This window comes from Pygoscelis adeliae, unplaced genomic scaffold (genome assembly GCF_000699105.1).
Source record: "Pygoscelis adeliae isolate BGI_AS28 unplaced genomic scaffold, ASM69910v1 Scaffold48, whole genome shotgun sequence".
In the NCBI taxonomy this organism is placed as follows: domain Eukaryota; kingdom Metazoa; phylum Chordata; class Aves; order Sphenisciformes; family Spheniscidae; genus Pygoscelis; species Pygoscelis adeliae.
This window is the reverse complement of record NW_008825618.1, coordinates 3,236,926-3,243,772: the sequence shown is the minus strand read 5'-3', so window position 1 is coordinate 3,243,772 and position 6,847 is coordinate 3,236,926.

Below are 6,847 nucleotides of genomic sequence, written 5' to 3'. Positions count from 1 at the left end.
AATAGTTTCACTTCTTCACATCTTTCAAATACAATAAATATAAACTGAGACACAAATGTAAAAGCTTTTCGGAAGCTCTGCTGAAGCAGAATGATTTTGTTCCACTTAAACCACTTGAAGCATTTGGCTGTCCTTCACCGTCACAATTCTTAATTTAGCCACAGAGCTGTAACACAAATGTTTTGCCCTTTAAGAACTATAAGTTTCACTACTCAGTCTTCATAGCAATTACACATATCTGAAATTAAATCAAGCAACTACAGATACCAAACCATTGTATCACCTAAACAACTTAGGCTAAGCTATTTTTAAGCCTTTCCTCTGTCCTAAAATCTGCAATATTTGCTTAGATTCACAGTTAATTGCTTCTTCAATGCCATTGCCCTTAAGTCCTTGAGACATTTCTTGCCATGTATTTGTTTTATCTTAACTGTAACTGCCTCTCCAATGTTTTTGTATTTCTCAAATTACTACCCTCTGCCCTATAGTACATGCTCTTGCACTTTATGAAACTTCTATTATTGAAGGGAAAGAAAAAAGGCACAATCTGCATTTGAAAGTGGTGCCAGGACCAGGTTTGTTTAAAAAGTAATACCTTCTGCTCTAGCACCCATAGCTGTGTTTCGTTTGTATGACAACAACTATCTCAGATTTGCTACAGATTATGGTCTCTGCAATGACTGACTTGCATTTCCACAGAGCAAAACACTGCAGTATTAGCCTTGCAATTTAAACAGGGATATTGCCCAGTCCCCTGCCATAACCAGCTGCTCGTACGTCATGGAGTGGCCAGGGCTCTGCTCTCCAAGGTTTCAGTTAGTTGAGCCAGACTCTGTGCTGAAGCCGGCTGGAGTTGGTACCGGGGCAGCCCCCAACAGCACAGCCAGGAGATGGCTGCAGGCAGAAAAGCTCAATCTGTAAATCCCTCACTTGTCTCTAACCCCCGCCAAGTGCCTTACAGGCGGTCACTGCCATCTGGTTGCCGCAGGTTAGGCAGAGGTAAGTACAGCCATCACAACCTACTCAGGTACGTCTGCCCCAAGTCTGATGGAGGGAATTTTAATAGGCTTCCTGAAGACAAATCCCACATGTAAACCTACACAGGTTCCTCCCGCATCATATGTCACCCATTTGCGGGACTCTGTGCTCTGCCAGACCATCGGCATTTAGCTTTTCCCTTGGAAAAAGCAGGGGTGATACATACCCCAGTGGACTGATACCTGTTTATGGCCACTAGACCTCACATTTATCAGGGCAGATGTTCATACAGTTAAGGCACGCAGGAGCATCCCTGTGCTTCTATGAACATCTCGTGTTTTTACAGATCTATGAATGAATTAAATTTTATCTAACATGGGACAATATCTGAGTTGTCCCAATCTGGCTGTTTCTTCCAAGGTTGGTCTTTTATTCTTTCCTGCAAAGATAGATTTAGTCCAGGCACAGCTTTGACTGCGTTTTACCAGGCCCAGCATGCTGAGGTCTTGATCCTGGACTAAAGCTCTTTGGCATTACTACATTAATAACAACAAATTGTTCAGTAAAGTGATCTTGACACCTCCTTGTAAAGTATTTCACTGTGCTTCCAGTCCAAAACAAGGTAACAGACCAGGGTTTCTGATCTGGGTTTCTGAGTGTCAGACTATCTCATGTAACACTTAGTCCGCATCACACTCACACCCCACCCACCTCCCAGTTACTGTCTAATGAAATCTTACTAGACTGTATGGAGACAGTAGGATTCCTCCCACAATTCCTCCTCCTGAACATCAGGACCTTAGGCCCCTGCTGAGCAGGCAGCTCAAGGCCCTTTTTCTCCCATTCAGTTAGCTCCTTCTTTCCCACACAGGCAATGCCGTCATGGGATACTAGGCTGGTGGGATAGAGGCAGATAATGGAGGACACTGCTTATGCACATGAAAATATCCACTTGCCTTAGTAACCTCAAACAATCCCAGGACCTCAGTGTATGTTCACCTTTACCCAGGCTACCCAACCAGGCATCACCAGTACAGGGCACCAGTGCACCACCAGTTTAGGGCATTATTCACCTGAGTGGCCCCGCAGCTCTTTCATCACCTTGGAACAACAGGGAAATTTACCTGATGTTTGGTAACTGTGCTGGTTTTGGCTGGGGTAGAGTTAATTTTCTTCACAGTAGCTAGTATGGGGCTGTGTTTTGGATTTCTGCTGGAAACAGTGTTGATAACACAGGGATGTTTTAGCTATTGTTGAGCAGTGCTGACACAGAGTCAAGGCCTTTTCTGCTTCTCACCCCACCAGCGAGTAGGCTGGGGCTGCACAAAGAGCTGGGAGGGGACACAGCTTGAACAACTGAACCCAACTGACCAAAGGGGTATTCCACACCATATGACATCATGTTCAGCATATAAAGCTGGGGGAAGAAGGAGGAAGGGGGGCGACATTCGGAGTGATGGCGTTGTGTCTTCCCAAGTAACCATTATGCGTGATGGAGCCCTTCTTTCCTGGAGATGGCTGAACACCTGCCTGCCCATGGGAAGTAGTGAATGAATTCCTTGTTTTGCTTTTCTTGCACGCGTGGCTTTTTCTTTACCTATTAAACTGTCTTTATCTCAACCCACAAGTTTTCTCACTTTTACTCTTCTGATTCTCTCCCCCATCCCACCGGGGGGGAGTGAGCAAGTGGCTGTGTGGTGCTTAGTTGCCAGCCGGGGTTAAACCATGACAGTAACTTATTTTTGTATATATGTAGTTACGAATTTGGCTAACACCTGCTTGTGAGAATATGATCTATTCCCCATTGTCTCCCTTCCTTTCTCAGATAAGAAATGCCACCCTTATACTCCCACAGAAATTGGCACTGGGCTGGAACTGGTGGATCAGCATGTTCTAATTTGTAAGATCATCCAATGTTCAAACTCATCCTCTTCATTCCCTCAGGGCGAGTGCACCCATATGCTGAATTGCGGGAGAATGACAATCCCTCCTTCTTCCCTTTCCCACTAGGAGCAAGGTGACATTTCCAAAAAGGCTGGATCCCTTTATCTCCATTGCTTTTTGTACTTGGGTACTTCTTTCTGATGTTCTTTCTGTGGAATAGTCAAAAAATCTACCATGAAGTATGATGAAGAGTTCAGCCTCATCTATTCCTCTAGTCACTACCCCCGGGATAGAAGAGGAAGAGATGAAGAGGGTTTCAGAACTAGCTGTCTCCAAGGATGGCAAGAGTCTACAGTTATAAACGTTTAGTTTGGGATACGACTGGTGGTTAAGATGCCTAAACTGAATTATCTGTATACGTGTAAACACGTGAGCTGAGTATCTAAGCTCCAATGTAATCAATAGGGATTTAGGAGCTCTATACAGTTGCCTACACATAGATAGCCATCACTGTCCTTTTGAGATGCTCTAGGACATACTGTGTGGCCTCCACCTGCAGCTCCATAAAGGCCTGGGCCTCCCATAGATCCAGAATCATATCTGCCATGCCTTATGTTGCAAGACATCCTAGGAAGTCTCAGATGGCTCTAGATGTCTAAGTTTCAGCAGCCAAATCAAGTTCCGGATCTTCATGGACTATAATGGAGTATAACCATCTAGTTCACAGGTAGACATCTAGTTGTCTTGTTCTGCACTAATCTCACTAAATGGTAGCTACTGTCTTTGTATTTTCTAGACTATATGGGAATTATGCAGGCTCTGTATTTTAGAAGACAAAGGAGTTTACAGTTGATGTGTAAACAGCTAACGTTATCTAATTTACTCTTGCAATCAATGTATACCGAAACTTTGGGTTGAGGGGGTTATTCAGTCCACAGTCTTACTGACTAATATACAAGCTGCTTATATGGTAGGTGTGCTTTGACATCTTGGGAAAACTGTCTCACTTCTCAAAGGACTTCCAGAACAAGGCTTTTCTTAATTTTCTTCACATAAAAATGAGTCCTCTGATGCCACCACCCCATGAGGATGGGTTACCTGGAATTTGGCTCCTCCACCACCATCACCCTGGCCTCCCACATGGAGTCCCTAGATAATGACTTCTTTTCTCTAATCCAGAAGACAGGGACTCTTGGTGGCATCCTATAAAAGCAAGGGGCCTTTCATTTTGTTATGTTCTTCCTCTCTCCCAAACCTGCAATAGTCTCTATTAATCAGAGGTCGTCTTGGTACAGCTTGAGTGACCAGAATACTCCGCTGCTGCTTTGTCCCTTTCCCTGCAATGGGAACCTGAAATCCTTGGAGGTAGAGCTGAACCAAATATCACCTGCTGGTTTTTCAGTTCTCTTGACTTATAAGGACTATGTAGATGACATTTTCTTCCACAGGTCTGCCCACCTTTTATGCGTATATCCCTCTTCAAGTAAAGTTGTCTTATTCCATGGTCCTAAGACAGTTAAGAACCCTTGAGGGAATGTTTCCTTCTCTTTGTCCGGGCCATTTTTTGATTTGATCGATAGCACATTGTACGCAGTAAAGTATGAAATTTATTTTTGTTCATGAATCTTCCTACTGTGATAAAATGCTTACACCCAGTTCAGTGTCAGTTAATGATAGGCCATTTATAAATTAATTCAAGTGTTGAAAAGGATAATTTATACTTAGGCTAAATAGGTCTAAGTACATGTTTTGAACTTTTTAAGGTTGTTACACATATTTCACCTGAGAAGAAAAGACTTCCTCTGGTTTTTTCCACATTAGGTCAACTCCTCTTTTGAAAGGCTATTCTTTCCATGACTTTGACTTCGCATAAAGAGGAATTCTGAATAAATTCTTGCTCTTGTTGAGGTATTTCTCTGCAGGCCTGCCATGTTTTGGGGACCTCTTCAAGGGCATTAAGTTACCAGACAGGCAAGGTGAATGTTAGTTTTCTCAGTTGAGATATGGTGTTTCTGCTTCTGTTCTAATTCCGGTAAACCTTAAATCATATATCACCATCAGAACCAGCCCCCTTCGGTTCTGTAGCCACAATTCCTGACATCTGAGTGATGGTGAGATGCTAAAGAGAAGTTTTACTTTCATTTAGAAAGTGGGGAGTTACATGCTAGCCTGAGGGAGCTATATAAACCAATTACTTGGGTGGAAAGGTTGTAAATGACTTTTTGTTTTCTACAGATCACAGACTGTTCCCAGCTATATACTGTTGGCTCTTGTGGTCAAGGGAAGATAGACACAGACCTCAGATATTTAGGGAAGACTCTAGATCAATTTTATGTTTGCAGGGAGCCGTGACATATGAGCTACCATGAATAGCACTAGGGCTGCTGTGAACTCCCAGCCAGCTGGCTGCAAGGCGGCCGAGCCAGCTTGTCTTCCCAGCAGCCCGTATAATGTCTGCACACCAGGAAGGACAGTTCGTTAGCTCAACAGGCAGCACAGCCAAGGGGATGGGACAAGGGACCAAGCCACTTCTTAGCATCGACTTCTCTGACCTTTGCCTCATTCTCTTTCTAACTTTTCTTAAATATTATCAATCAAGTTTTGCTTATTTTTATTTTTGCAAACTTGGGTGCTGAGAGGTAGGCACCTACCCTCACCCCCCTAATGTTCTGCAAACTCCATGGGCCACTTCTCACAACATAGCCCTTCATTCCTGTGCGTCATTCTTCATCTCTCTAAAACAGGGTAATGATGTTTAAATATCAGGTAGACGAGGATCTGGCAACCAAGTAGTTCTTCTATATGTATAAATCCAGAATCTCGCTGAAATTAAAATTTTTGGAAAATTTTCAGTTCCCAGCGCTTTTGTTGGTGTGCTGACCAAATGTTTACTGTAAGAGTTTCCCAAGAAAGAAACTCCCAAGAGTTGGTAACCAGACAGAGATCCTGGCAGGGCAGGAAAAGCACACACACAAACCTCTGCATTTCTCGTACTTTAGTCTTAGACTTCCTGGAGCAACGGCGGCTTCCACGGCTTCAGGAGAAAACAGCAACGTCTGACCACGTCTGAATGAATGCAAATATTAATAGAAACGTCATAGGTGAAAACAGTGTCCTGGTGCTTCTGTTTTGTACTCTGTTACCGGAAAAAGTTAATGGTCAAAGAGTGAACCTTTGTCCAAAGAGGTAAAGATGATGATGAAGGCGGATATAGATGACTTACTTTGCCAATGAGAGACAGAGTGGGAGAGAAGAGGAGAGAAGAGGAGAGCGAGCTGTTGAGTGTCCTATTTCTATCGTCACCTCTGTTTTCCCAGCAGCCCTTCTTCTTCTCAGCTAGAAGAACAGCTAGAGAAGCTCTTCTTCTCAGCTCCTTTCTAGGAGTCCCTCATCACCTTTTCCCTCATTTATTCATGCTCTCTGTCCCATCACTTCCAACGCCTTCCAGTATCCACACAGTCCAGCAGAGCATCTAAAGGGGAGAGGGAGAACATGGGCATCAGCTTCCAGCTCTTCCAGTGCCACCGCTGCCACGCATGGGTGCAACGGCTGTGGGCTTGGTCGGTGCAGCCCTCCCGCAGAGGCCGGGGAGGACTGGTGAAAGGGCAGTGCCCCCTGGGTGGGACTGTGGAGAGGGGTGAGCAGTGCTGCTCAGGAGGTGGTCCGTCTGCCTGTGGACCTGTCAACTCGGCTGTGCAGCAGGTGCTTTGTGGGGTTATTTTAGCATTGTCCCTGTAGGTATTTGTGGTGCTTGGGAACCCCGGTCATGGCCCAGGACTCCGCTGTGGATGGTATCACCCTAACGTGAAACGGACGGCGCTTGCCTCTGCCGGGGCAACCCCCAAACCTCACCAGAACACTTTTTAGGTATGACACCAGCAGGGCCAGCACCCAGAAACACCGTTTTCAGGTTGATTTATGCAGCTCGCGGCTGCGTTGACCATTCGTGTTCTTTGAGACCACGGCACGACCGAGACGGGCAAAA